The sequence below is a fragment of the Dipteris shenzhenensis genome, chromosome 30 (assembly GCF_047967505.1).
Source record: "Dipteris shenzhenensis isolate YYH24624 ecotype China chromosome 30, Dip_SZ_1.0, whole genome shotgun sequence".
Classification (NCBI taxonomy): domain Eukaryota; kingdom Viridiplantae; phylum Streptophyta; class Polypodiopsida; order Gleicheniales; family Dipteridaceae; genus Dipteris; species Dipteris shenzhenensis.
Genome location: NC_141625.1, coordinates 29,783,309 through 29,798,212, shown reverse-complemented (window position 1 = coordinate 29,798,212; position 14,904 = coordinate 29,783,309). Strand labels below are relative to the sequence as shown.

At 46.0% G+C, this 14,904-nt stretch overlaps 1 protein-coding gene across 2 annotated transcripts in view; it reads right to left on the bottom strand.

The window, feature by feature from the left end:
- Positions 1-14,904, bottom strand: part of EMB2769 (Cwf15 / Cwc15 cell cycle control family protein) — a 46,445-nt gene that overhangs the window by 30,121 nt on the left and 1,420 nt on the right. The gene's annotated exons all lie outside the window — the stretch shown is intronic.

Here is a 14,904-nt window from a genome sequence, read left to right as displayed (position 1 = left end):
AAAGATGCAACTATTGTCGCAAGCCTGGACATGACATTTCAGAATGCAGGAAGCGCATTGCTTCGGAGAAAAAGAAAGCAGGATTGACAGCTAATGCCTCACATGCCATTGAATCCCATGAGCCATCAGATGCTTCACATGCACATGCTCTTCAGGATGATTGGGCATGGGCTGTCCATTGCTCATTTGATCCCTCCAAAGCTTATGCACTTTTTACTTCTAATGATGCTCAGTCCTGGTACTTTGATAGTGGTGCTTCCAAGCATGTCACATCTTGCAGACAGTTGTTTCATTCTTTAGCTTATGCACCTCGAGGGGGGACTGTTACATGTGCCAATAATGCTTCATATGCTGTAAAAGGAGTTGGAGATGTGCAGCTCACATCCATTTCCAGCCATCCTGTCACTCTGACAAATGTTCTTTTTGTGCCTGGAATTGAAGTCAACTTGATTTCAATTTCAGCAATTGCTACTTCAGGTTTCAGAGTAATTTTTGATGGCTACAGATGCCTAGTATATGATCTTCGTGATGACAATGCCATAGTTCTCACTGGCACTTTGCGAAAAGGACTTTATCACCTTGATCATCATGCAGCTGCACTTTATACCGAAGCATTGGCTATTTCAGATTCACAGCTTGCTAAAACTCATCTGTGGCATGAGAGAATGGGCCATCTCAATTATAGAGCTCTTGCAAAGCTACATTCACAGCAGATGGCTAATGATGTACCTCAGACTCACACAGTTTCTAAACATGTGTGTGAGGGTTGCCTTTTGGGTAAGATGCATCGATTTCCTTTTCAAAAGAATTGTCCAAAACTCTCACAAAGGAAAATTGCAGCTAGTACACAGTGATGTCTGTGGCCCAATGAGGACAAATGCCATTGGAGGATACAAGTATTTCATGGCTCTCATTGATGATTTCACAAGATATTGCTGAGTATATCCTTTAAAGGCCAAATCTGAAGTTTTCTTATGCTTTCAGAGATGGCTGAATATGGTTGAGAATGAATCAGGATGCAAGCTTGTCACCCTCAACACAGATAGGGGGGGGTGAGTATATGTCAAAGGAGTTTGATGCATTTCTTTCCTCACGGGGCATTATTCACTCATGCACTACTCCTTACACTCCTCAGCAGAATCCTGTTTCTGAAAGGAAAAACAGGTCCACAATGGAGATGGCCAGATGCATGCTTAAGGCCAAGTCTTTGCCCAATAAATTTTGGCTTGATGCAGTAATGTGTGCCAACTATGTGCTGAATAGATCACCTACACGGGCATTAAAGACTATTACACCTTATGAAGCATGGAAAGGCAGGAAGCCTTCACTTTCACACATGAAAGTTTTTGGGTCTCTTGCATATGTTCATGTACCATCTCAGCTGAGACATAAGCTTGATGACAAGGCAATCAAATGCATATTCATTGGTTACAACCAGGAGAGCAGAGGGTATCGGTTATATCAACCAAATACTGGGAAGATTATTGTCAGTAGAGATGTGATCTTTGCTGAACATTCAGCTTCTCCTCTTGTGGATTGCAAAGCAAAGCCAAATATTGACATGTTTGATGCCTTTGAATCTTGGTTACCTCTACCATCATCAGAAGAGGATTTTGAGCAGCAACATGCCCCTCCTGCAGGCCCTCCACAAAGCAATAATCAGCCTCAACCTCATGCTGATTTGCAGGTTTCTCTTCCGGCACAAAATGATCCCATTACTCCTGATGCAGTCATTGAGGAAAGAGCTGTTAATAGACAACAAAGGCAAGTTCCCAGATGGCTTCTTGATACATTGAGGGACAGCAAACAAGATCAGCCTTTTGCTTCCCGGACACGATCAGGGAATAGACAGCATGGTCACTTTCTTGAGTTTGCACTCCTTGCTACAGCTTGCAATGAAGAGCCTTTGTGCCATAAAGATGCTTTTGACAGCAAAGAGTGGATGGATGCAATGAAAGCTGAGTTACAATCTATTGCCAAAAATGACACTTGGGAATTAGTAGATCTCCCACCTGGCAAGCATGCCATTGGAACGCAGTGGGTCTACAAATTAAATAGAAAATCTGATGGCAGCATAGCTCGATACAAAGCCCGTCTTGTTGCAAAAGGGTATGCCCAACAACAAGGCATTGACTTTGAAGAGACATTTGCTCCCACATCCAGGATTACTACCATTCGATGTATCATTGCCATTGCAGCCCATCATCATTGGCAAGTGCACCAACTTGACATCAAGACTGCCTTTCTTCATGGGGATCTGCAGGAAGAAGTCTATGTCACTCAACCTCCTGGTTTTGAGGTTGTTAATTCTGAAAATAAGGTATGCCGGCTTAGAAAAGCCCTTTATGGTTTGAAGCAGGCACCCAGGGCATGGTATGCCAAAATTCATGCACACTTACTATCCCTTGGTTTTCAGAATAGTCCCACAGAACCCACTCTTTATTTCCGTGGGAGTGGATCTGATTTTTTAGTGCTGATTTTATATGTGGATGATATGCTTCTCACGGGTCCAAATACTCAGCACATAGCAGCTTTCAAGGCTGACTTGCAGCAGATTTTTGACATGTCAGACATGGGACAGCTCCATTATTATTTGGGCATTCAGTTTGCTCATGTTGAGGGGGGTATCATGATGTCTCAGTCCAAGTATATTGGACAGCTCCTTGATCGTTTTCAGTTTGAGGATTGCAAGCCAATCTCTACTCCAGTGGAACCTGGCTTCAAATTCTCAGCTCATGATGGGAGCCCACCATGTGATATCACTCTTTATCAGCAGGCTGTTGGATGCCTTATTTATTTATGTCACACCAGACCTGACTTGCAGTATGCAGTATCTCAGCTCAGCAGATTCATGCACATGCCCAGTTCACAGCATTGGCAGGCAGTGAAGAGAGTCTTGAGATATCTCAGAGGCACTCAGGATTTAGCCCTCTTCTATGGTGATCAGGGTTCACTTACCATGCATGCTTACACGGATAGTGACTGGGCAGGATGTTCCGACACCAGAGTGTCACATACTGGCAATTGTTTTTTGCTTGGCAATTCATGTATTTCTTGGCTCAGCAAGAAGCAACCGACAGTTGCCACGTCTAGTTGTGAGGCTGAGTACAGGGCAGCCTTCACCGCTACAGTAGAGTGTGTTTGGCTTCGACAGTTACTTACAGATCTTGGTATTTGCCAGACATCCTCCACTATTCTCTACACTGACAGCCAGAGTGCTTTGGCCATTGCGCGTAACCCAGTGTTTCATGCGCGTACCAAGCATATTGAAGTTCACTATCATTATGTTCGGGAGCGGTTGTTAGCAGGCGACATAGAGTTGTCCTATCTTCCCACAGAGGACAACATCGCAGATATGTTTACAAAGGCACTTCCTCGTCCCAAGTTCGAAGTCTTCCGACAGGCTTTAAACTTGGTTCCCTTTGTTACATGATCTGACATTCCTTGTACATTCATAGGTGGCTATATCCTTTTGGATGAACATGTGCCACCATGACCAGAAACTACCAGGTATTCTGAGACGTTTCCAGAGTACTTCAGCCCATCCCATGGAGGGGGGTTTGTAGGCCATCTTTTGATGGTTCTAGTGATGCCCTATAGGCCATGGTATGTGCCTTGTAGGCATAAGTGTAGGCACTTATTGTGTTAGTGCTTACTATGCCATGTAGGACACTTAGCCCTATATGACACCTAGGACACTTAGTCCTAGGCCTAGATACAAGTACTTTGTACTTGTGTTTAGGAATCTTATCTATCTAAGTTGACGTGACTTCTTCTTCGACTCGTCCTATACTGCATACTCTCTCTCTCTCTCTTCGTTTAGCATCTACATTATGGTCCCAGAGCAGATTCTGGCACACAGAGATAGAAAGCTCAAAGGTAAAGTTATCCGTCGCTTCTTGGTAAAATTTCAAAATTACCCATCACTTGATGCGAAATGGATGGAGGAAGGTGAACTGGCAAATTCACCTGGGATATTGCAGCTTTACCTTGATGCTTTCCAACCAGTGCCGACTGTGGTCCGGGCTCCTACAGGTAGTTCAGCAGAGCGAGCATCTGGAGCATTACCTCGTGTTCGAGAGGGAGGTAGCACCTCCACTCCCTCAGTACAGACGGGCTCACCGTGATTTCATGAGGTCGCTTAATGACACTGTATGTTTCATTCGAGATACTGAGCTGATAGTATTTCTGCTGTGAGACTTCATGATATTGATGCATCTTGACTATTGATCGCCAAGGATCACATAGATTTTGAGCAGTGTATATGGATGGATGCATGCCTCTCCTAGCCATATTTTCACTCTCTCTGTATACTATAGCTGCGCCTTTCTTGTATACTCTTTTATGCTATATTTCATGCTCGCTCCTGTGTTTTGGGGCAGTCAACTGTGGTTTGTTGTTTCAAGAGAGGGGTATGTCACGGGGGCGTGAAATTCTAAGTACTTTAATGTACTACAAGACCGTGACAACTTTGGTTTTAAAAGTCCAAGCGTGGGCTTGCTCCTTTGCCATTCCTAGACCTTCCTAAGCCTTCTAAACTTCACATGTGTGGTTTTCTCTCTCATCTTCTCCCTTTGTTGAGATTTTGGACTGGTTTTTCAGCCTCCTTCAGCTGAATTCCGTTTTTCTTCATAACTCCTCACCCGTTTGGATTCCTCGACTTCCGTTTGGCCCGATGGCTTCCCCTCTGCCTCCCCTTCATAGTGATATGCTTTTCCCTCCATGCGTTTGGTAGAACGGGTAGAGCTGAGCACTTCTTTTGCTGGTCGAATTTGCAAAAGTGGCTTTTTCTGGACCTTTTTGCTTCTACCGCCTCCTGGGCCTCTCCTCTTGCAAAGCTACAGCTTTCTGTTGAATTTCGAGTGGTCCCACGCGCTGGTTGACTGGTTTTTCTCAGTTTTGGAGGACCTTCCGGCGATGAAACTTCTCCAAAACCTTCTCAATGCATTCCTCTCTGAAGCACGCTTCTTTTGAGCCCAAGAACTCCCATTTCTTCGCGACAGAAGTGCTTCTTTTCGCATTTTTCAGTGGAATTCTTGCTGGTCGGCTCTTGTAAATGCTCTTTCTTCATGCTTTTGCACTCCTCTTTGGCTGAGAATGCAATCGGGCATTGGCTACTGTCCTCTTGGCGATTGAGGACTTGGTTCGAGTTTTCAGGGCTTGGTGAGTTGTGATTTTGCTGCTCCAAATTTCTTTTTGCCATAAGCCATTGGTTGGCCTCGTGTGCCGCCTCTTTCTTGGCTCACAGGTGCCCAGGCAGTGCTACATGAGTCATTCTTTGGTTGGGTACTTTTCTGATTTTATTTTGGAGCTTTGAAAAGCTTTGTGAATGCCATCTGGAAACCACTCAAAGAGAGTGCAGCTGGGGTGCAGTGTGATTGCATCTGGACAGCCAATGGAATTGCACTCGAAAAAGAGAATGCCTTTGGATTGAGCCTATGGTTAAGTGCACTCATGTGATGGTGTTCTATGCTTGAAAGCCTTGCGAAGGCTTAGTGAATTGGGGCTGCGTGCTCAGTTGTAGGGAAGGTCTCCCAGATGCAACTTATAATCATTTCACTGTGAAATATAAAGAAATACCAAAAGGGGCGCCACGGTGTTTGAGGCCAATCGGGTGCACTTGTCTATGTCTGTTGAGCAGGGGCATTCTAGCCTCCATCCCTTTTTCAGTGGTTTTGTTTGTGAACAAATGGGTAAATGTCAAATGGTGATCATGCAATGGTTAATGGTTGTGATATATGCTTTGTGAGCTGTAAATGAGTGCTGAAGTGATTAAAGATTTAGTTCCACTGCCCTCTGAGTGATTAGAGGCTGGTTTCAAAAGTTTTACAACTCTCCTCTCAAGTGGCGTTGCTTATTGAAAACCCCCCCAAATCCTGTCCATGTACTCGTAGAGTAGTGCCCTCCGTGTTTGTAACGTGTGGCACCCTGTAGATGGGTTGAGAGTTATAAGCAACTCCTCAACCTCTAATCCACCACTCCTCTCACGTAACGTCATGCACAAAAGCTCTTGCCTTCGAGCTCTCTCTCTCTCTCTCTTATCTCACCCTAGTCATTCATTTGAATAGATATTGCACGTACTAACTCTCTGCAAGCTCGCAGGAGTCTCTCAAGCACAATGAGCATGTATGCAAATTTGGTAACTGCAGGCTTCAGTAGCTCAAGACAACTATAGGCCCAAAATATGTTCAAGACATGTGGCCTCTTCTTCACGAACTTCACCATGCTTCGTGCTGTGCGAAAGATGGAGTCAACCCATTGTATGTGACCTATGCTCTCAATCAATAAGTCAATGCTATGTGATACACAAGCACAATGGATGCAAAGAGCCCATAGACTCGCAGTTACTTTCATTATCTCTCACCATCGGACCCAATTCGCATGATGGCCTCTCTTATATGACTTCAAATAAATGCACATGTAATTGTGAGACTTGGGAGGGAGGCATCAATGCCTTTCGTGCCTTTGCAACACGGCACTAAAAAATCACATAATATAGTGCAGCCATACACAAGGGGAAGGTGGGGAAAGCGTAGCAAAGGAGGTCTGTCAACAGGGAGAGAAGCCTAAAGTGGTGCAAGTGAAGAAAAAGACAAGCACAAGAGGAAGAAGCAAAGGAGGGCAGGAGGGGGAAGGCAAGTGCAAAAACGGATAGACTAGTTGCAAGAAAACTATCCGTTGGAGGTCTCATAGGCAAGGTTGTGACCGTATAAGCCAATACGGAACATCCTTGGCCCATACGATCAATTGGTCGATTAATTCTGTACTGGCCCATACGGTCGACTGGTTTTTTGGGTTTTTTGGCCGATTAGGGTTTGCGGGATTTGACCATTTTTTGCCCGTTTTTTATCATTTAGGGCCTGCCTCTCCTCCAAACCTGCATATATACCCCCCCCACCTCTCCCCCTCTCCACCAAGCACTTTTTCCTCTCCATCTCCCTAGCCACCGAGCAGCCCGCTGCCCACCTCTTCATCTCCCTCTCCCTCCCTCTCCCTCCAAGAACATCCCTCTCTATCTCTCACCCCCTCCATCTCCCTCTTCCTCTCCATCTCCCTCTCCATCAAGCTCGCTCTCTATCTCCATCAAGCTCCCTCTTCATCCCCCTCCATCTTCATCTCCACTCCATCAAGCTCCCTCTCCATTAAGGCTCTCTCTTCATCCCCTTCTCCATAAAGCTCCCCCTCTACCTCCATCTCCCTCTCCATCAAGCTCTCTCTCCATCTCCCTCGGGCCTCTCCATCAAGCTCCCCTCCCTCTCCCTCTCTCTCCCCCCCTCTCCATCAAGCTCCTCTCCATCTCCCTTCGGCCTCTCCATCAAGCTCCCTCTCCATCTTCCTCTTCCTCCATCAAGCAAGCGGGTCTTATTCAGGGACTCAGACATGATATCATGCAGCTCCGATAGGAGGTCACAGCCATACACACTGTCCAAGGACAATTTATACTTTTAAAGGTGTTGCTATTGAGTAGTTTACTTAAAATTAAAGCAAGTTTTTTAAAATTAGAAACAGAAGAGAAGATCATAGGATGGAGACTCAAAGACGAGGATTGACAGCAAAGGACTAATGTGGGTTAATGTGATAACGCAAAATATAATGGGCCTCATTTTATATGCTGAGAACCTTGTCTCCTACAAAAATTTACCTCATTGATGATGTCAGTGAGGTGCCATTATATAGAATCATATCTTCACCCTATGTAGAACCAAGGGTCACTTGATGATGTTATTGAGGTGTCATTACACAAAATCAAATCTTCACCCTATCTAGAGCCAAGGGTCACTCACAAAAGTTCCAAATTGAAAGACACATTCACACTTGCACACACTCAAGGTAAGACACAACATGCAAAGAGAAAATAGATGTCCAACTCGACTACAATACTACAAAGAGCGGACCATGTTATCAACACGTCCCGTTTCATAACAATCACCTCAATGACTAGTAGTTGAGACCATCACCTAGTCATCCTTCCTTACTCCTAATTGGGTATCAGTTATAACATAAAATCCTAGAACTAATACCTCACACAATAAATGAAATTACAATCATTTTTGGGCAACTACCTAGGGGTAGAGTACCCTTATTGGCTCAGCACTCAATCAAACAAGAAAATATTCATCGCTTGCATCGATGACTTGTGTTGCAGCTTGGGTATTTCCCAAATTCTTTTGGATATGGTCTTGGAGTCAAAGTCATGAGTAAGATAGTTTGTAAAACTTAGGCCAATTGAAGGCAAGGCTTTCTCACTTCATTGCAACCACAATCTGTGATGGTCTAGGTGGTATCTCCTAAATAGTTCCATCCTCTCTTGAGACCCCGGTGGTCGAGGCACAAATTGCGAGCATGCACTCTGCTATTGAGGAGACTTCCAAATGGGTTGACGTGGCCAAACGGGAACCCGCAAGGGTAACCGTTTCGGCTACCCTCATGGAGCAACAACAGAGAGCCAATAAGGCTCTCAACATCAGAGTACGCGGGATTCCACACGCTGAGGCTACACCGATGGTAGATGCGACTGTGTTCGTGGCCGCTACCCTGGGTGTGGCTGAGCACAGGATAGAGAGGGCATGGCGGGTGGGGAGAGATCCCAACCGAGAGCAACCCCTGATCATACGGTTCCATGACACTCAGGCACGACTTTCAGCTCTACGACGCAGGTCAGTCCTTCAAGATCAGCCAACAATCTCTATGGATGAGGACCTCATACCTCTACAGGTTGAGGAGAGGCGCTCTTTGCTGCAGCAGCGGGATCAGGCTCGGAAGGAGGGGAAGTGGACAGCGGTACGAGAGGGACGACTTCTTACAAGCCCCCGTAGGGCACCTGCCCCCTCCCCTACATAGGGAAGCGGGGTCTCTAAGACTCAGATATCCGAGACCCTGTCCTGCACCATTTGGAACTGTAATGGTACCTTATGGTCAGAATCACGAAACTTCTCGAAATCCTATACAAGCAACGACATAGTCTTTTATACAGACACATCAGAGTCCAGAGCGCCCTCTTCCAATAGTGCGGTAGGTATACATGGGAGTCTCCCTACAGAGATGAGACGAGGAGTACACGAGGAGTTCGAGGTTCAGGTGGAGTTGCAATCCTTTTCAGATCCACACTTCGGGGGACCATTTCAGTAGAGCAGAGAGATACACATTCCAGATTTCTTTAGATTCGGATTCGACACATGGACAGCCGGGATCTGTTTGTCACAGTTTGCTACTTCCCCCCTGAGATCTCCCACTTTGCCAGAGATATCCGAGGTGATGATGAGACATCCCCATTTGTTGCCCTTTATCAGTCCACCGTTGACTTCTCTAGCCGCGGAGAAGTCCTTCTAGTGGGGGACTTCAATGCAAGGACAAGGGCCCGTCAGGTACCACTTCTTGACTTCAAAGATGATTCCACTCTATTGCCATATATTGACCTTGAGGAGGCAGGTATGCTAGGGGTTTCGGCTGACAGGCGAGGTCCATTCTCATCTTATGGGCAGGCCCTATTAGACCTCGACAGGATACATGATCTCATTATCTATAACGGTTTGACAGATGGCCTGCTTCAAGTGGTTTCACATGCTTTCCACATGGGGGGGGGGCTCCAGTGTTGTTGATTACATCATGCGATCCCCTGTCTTCACATCTCGCATTACTGACTTCACTGTAGCACCTCTCCCCCCAAGGACTGATCATACATACCTTTTCTTTAGCATCTCCACCTCCCTTCACACAGCACCTTCCACCCCACTCGGTGCTTACTCCACCTACCACGATATACGCTTTGATCGTGATCACTCACCTTCTTACTCTGGGCGTCTGTACATACTTCTCGCTTATATTGACTTCATACCCCTTTTAGAGGATCATGCTGCCCTTGTCACCCGCTCACTCACGAGGCTGTCATTCACGCTTTCCCAACACCACCCGCCCACCACCCCCTGGAACTGTACCCTGTAGTAGTTGGTACGATGATGAGTATAAACCTCAACTCAGATTCGAAACCAAAAACAGTCTTCCGAGCGCACTAGATACGCTACATGAATACCGTAGACTGGTACGAAGGAAGAAACTAGACTTCGTTCGTTGGAACGAGGAGGAGCTACTGAACATTTTGTTTAGTAACAACTCTAAGGACTTCTTGCGGAGATTTCTAGAAGGACAGTCCCCTCCACCACTCACTGATACTCAGATCTGGTTTGATTATGCACGCACACTTTATGACATCCCAAATCAGCCAGTCCCTAACCTCTCACGCATGCCTCGTCACGAGATCATGAGCATCATCAAGGTCAAACAAGGGTGTCCTTTGTCGCCTACCTTGTTTGGCCTCTATATTGACGAGCTTGAGACAGTGATGCGGACACAGGGTAGTGTAGATTGCTCTCTTGTAGGCATGTTGATCCAGATTCTGCTCTATGCAGATGACGTGGCTCTCTTGCCTTCCTCAGCAGAGGGGCTTCAGAGACACCTAGACGCACTACAGTCCTTTTATGAGTCTCATGATTTGAAGGTCAGCCTGGGTAAAACCAAGGTCATGATATTCAATACATCTCGAGCCATCATGCGTCAGGAGCAGTTCACATTTGCAGGGTCATCTATTGAGATAATTTCATCATACACTTATCTTAGGGTTATCTTCTCCGGACCCAGAGTCGCTATGAGACCCGCGACGCAAGCACACTTTAGTAGAGGGTATGCTTCATTGGCCAAACTAGAGAGGCAGTGCTTCCGCTCACACTTTCAAGATCCACACACCAAGGGGTTGCTTTTTGACTCCTTGGCTCGCCCAGCGGGGATGTACGGCAACCCTTGTTGGAGGCCAGACTTGTCGGATACAAAATGGGCCTGTGTGGAGCAGCTACAAGTTCTCATGTTATCACGGATGATTTGTGGTAAGTCATCCGTTCCTCACCAGATCATTCAGACTAAGTTTGGGTCACCCCCTTTATAGCTAGATGCTACATTTCAGGTCATCACATATATGTACCGAGTTAGGGAATATGGGGATTATACCTCAGGGCGTAGCAAGCTACCATGGATAGCTCTATCCTCTTCTATGGCACTTGCAACAAGAGGAGACCCAAAGGTGCTGGTATGCATGTACAGAGAGATGGTTTGAGCGAATGGGGTTCCACATGGATAGACTAGTACAGCATGGATGCTCCGTTTTCTCCCCTCTTATCACACGAGGTCAACCAGGTTATCCGTGAGGATCTACTACAACTACACACATTTTGGACCTGGTTGGGACTGCGTGAACTCCCAGTGAAGCTTAGCTTCCCAATTCCAAGGGTGTGGTGCTCCTCTTCTGGCTATGTGGAAAGGATTGCTGTTGTTGCTTACCCTCAAGGCAAGCTGTGCAAAAAAAAGAATGTTTGGAAGCCCCATCACCATATTCTTTCATGCATTTTTACCAAAGTGATGAGTCATACGTGCCCAAAGCGCTTGTGCCAAAACGTGCTCGTCAAATCCTAATGACAAGCAAGGAATGTATTTATCCGATAAAGAACGCCTTCCTCACCCCACATGAGCTACGATCTCGTTGTTCTGGCAATTTCCCTGCTTATCATCAAATATACCTAGATGAATCCAAGAACATTCCCAAACTCATCCTCTAAAAACACAACATAGTGCAGTTTCAATCTCATGATAGTCCCTGCTTATCATCAAACTCCACCTTCACCTTTGAAACCCCAAACAAATTTTTGAAAAAAAAATGAAACCTCTCCCTTTTACCGGACACTTCAAAACACCAATGATGGTAACCACCAACTCTCGAGGTACATCACGTGTCTAGTAACTCCATTGTCAATGAACAGTGGGTTCTCCAAAGTAGGTGTCATCTCAAAGATCTCTGCAAAGAGTAGCACGTCCTTCGAACATTCGTTGACTCTTCCTTTGGCTTCGCTAGGACTTCTTTGCATCGTCTGCCTCCATTTTCCAACAATCATGCCCAAGCTTCTCACAATAGAAGCACTCCACTTGTTTCTTGTTCTTCCTTTGCCCATTCTGAGAAGTGGATTCTCCTGTGGGCTTCTTCCCACCCCTGATGTTGTTCTTCTTGCCCTTCCCTTGGGCCACCAATGCAGCTTCATCCCCTACTTCATACAGCTTTTGCCTCTTGTCTTCAACCCACAAGGACCTCACCTCCTTGAAGATTAGTTGTCTACTCCTCTCACCAGAGTAAGCACATGCCGAAAATTTGGTGGTTCCGACTCCCTCGTATCTCCTTGATCCTAGTGATATGATCTCCATCACTACTACTCAGTATCAAACTTGGTTCCGACTACCTTGTATCTCTCCTTGATCCTAGTGATATGAAATGTCACTTGATCTTTTATCACTAAGCAGTAAATTGAGGAGTTGGGACTAACCATAAGGGTCATACTCTAGGCGTCACTGGATCTCCATCACTAAGCCATAGATTGAGGAGTTGGGACTAAAGTCTAACCACATGGGGCATACTCTGGGCCTCAAACTGGTCTCAAAGAATCTTCCACACCTACGTTGTGGCTGTAGCCGTTTAGATCAGTGGTATGTCTACTACTGTCATCCCGAAGGTTTTGTGCATCCTTCTCCCCATCCCAACATCCCTAGATCCTCAGCATTGTCATTTGTAAAGATCTTCTTTAGGGTAATGGAGCCTGACAATGGAGGCTTCTCCAAGCCGATCACAATCCTTCGCAATTTCCTTGCAATGAGATTGGTCTTCACCTTGAACTTCCCCAACAGATAGTCCGTCCCAGCAAGCTTGCTTGTATCAGTAAAATGCAGACCTCAAAGTGGCCAAACACACTATCCTATACTCCTGAATGAGCTTTGGGATATAGGGCGGGGGAGGACGGGGGAGAGAGAGAGAGAGAGAGAGAGAGAGAGAGAGAGAGAGAGAGAGAGAGAGAGAAGGGGGGGGGCAGATCTAAGTGCTTCGTGGACACCTTAGGCTCTGATACCATGTAGAAATAAAAGAAAGACTTGCCCAGGAAACAGTCCACACTACCAAGCACTTAAATACAAATTCAACTTGCAGATATCTTAAGAAAACAGTGTTCCGACCTGTAGATTTATTGCAGCACCAAAATAGTGAATCTATTATAAGGATCACTGTAGGGTTCCAACTGACAGAAGGAACTTGTGGCTACACCAGAAACTCTGCTCCACGAGACTGTAGGAGAGGCTCAGGTAGGCAGGATACGCAGGAAACAATTCACAGGAGAGGCTTTGCTGAGTGTTGAAACGAAATAAGGGAGATGAGTTTATATAGGAGACTATACTGCAGACCAGCCTGGTTGGCTGGCCGACTGGAGCAAACCAGGTCTGTGTGATCTGGTTGCTGGCCTATAAAAGCCTTGCTACTGGCCTTTGTTGCCAAAATCTGGAACTACTCCTGGGCCCTGGCAGCCCAGAGCAGCCCCTAAGTCTGCAACCAACTGCTGCAGACAAGCAGGATCTTCAGGCCCTGCTATACCTAACTCAAAAAGGATTCTTCCCTCCCTGGTGCCTGCCCATAATAACAACTATTACCAAAACCCTGGGCAGCCCCGTAAAGGGGCTGACAGGAAGGCGCTGCCCTCTTTCAACAGCTTCATGTAGGAGAACACTCATGTAGGGAAGGGCCACTGGCTCATAATGCACACGACATGTCAATAACTGATAAGCAGCAACAGCAAAAACGTTGAGCAAACAAATAGTTTAGAAAGACCAGGGCATTATCAAGAAATGGCCCATGAAACAAGCTTCACTGATTGGGGGAGGGGGGGATGAGAACAACAGCCAAAAAGAACTAATGATAGAATACCCAAAAGGGACGATGAAGCCAGACGACTAAACGCATGCATGGGTCTTTGAAGACTCAAATCTGCCTACGAAGTGTTAGAAAGCGTGGCCGTATGCCACGTGTCATCATCGGGATGCACCGGATACAGCGGTCCCACACCCCGCCCCATAGCCATGCAGAACCTCTCCCACATCCAACAAAAAGCCGGCGGGATAATGGGAGAGGGGCTCACACCTTATTATACCCAAGCATGTCTTGATGTCACTATTGCATATGGGATTATTTATTCTTTCATATGTCCACATGTCAACCTGCGCGCCGAGGGTCTTCAATTGCTTTCTTTAACCAAGCCACCACGAGGGGTGTTAGGACCACACACGAGCCCTTTTTATTTCCAACACCCCCCATGGGTCTAACACCACGAGAGAGAACTTGCTAGCCAGGCCATATGCCACGTGTCATCGCCTAGATGCACCGGGTATGGTCCCACACCCCGCCCCATAGCCATGGGGAACCTCTCCCACATCCAACAAAACGCCGGCGGGATAATGGGAGAGGGGCTCACACCTTATTATATCCAAGCATGTCTTGATGTCACTATTGCATATGGGATTATTTATTCCTTCATATGTACACATGTAAACCAGCATGCCAAGGGTCTTCAATTGCTTTCTTTAACCAAGCCACCATGAGGGGTGTTAGGACCACACGAGCCCTTTTTATTTCCAACACGAAGTTCTTCAAAATTCAAACCAAGGCAACAAGATTCCTAGACCTCCAAGGTATAAGTTTACATATTCAAAAACAACTTATACGGCTCATGGAACAAGAATTCGATTCGAAAGATCTATGCGCACAACAAGTTCAAGAAAGGCAATGAATCTGGAATCAAACAAAAAGGAAAAAATCAATGGGCACACAACAAGATTCAGGCTCAAGCTCATGAAATTAGAAGAGCTTCAAATAACACAGCTTGCCCAGCCTTGTGAATACCAGATTCAAACAAGGGTTGTTGAATTTGTAAACTCAAGAGAGAGGTTACGATCCATGAAAGAGGACTCATTTTACTCAACAAATACGATAGATAGCAAGAACATTCGTGCACAATAAGGAGCTATGTTCTCTCAATTGAGTTGTGTTCAAGG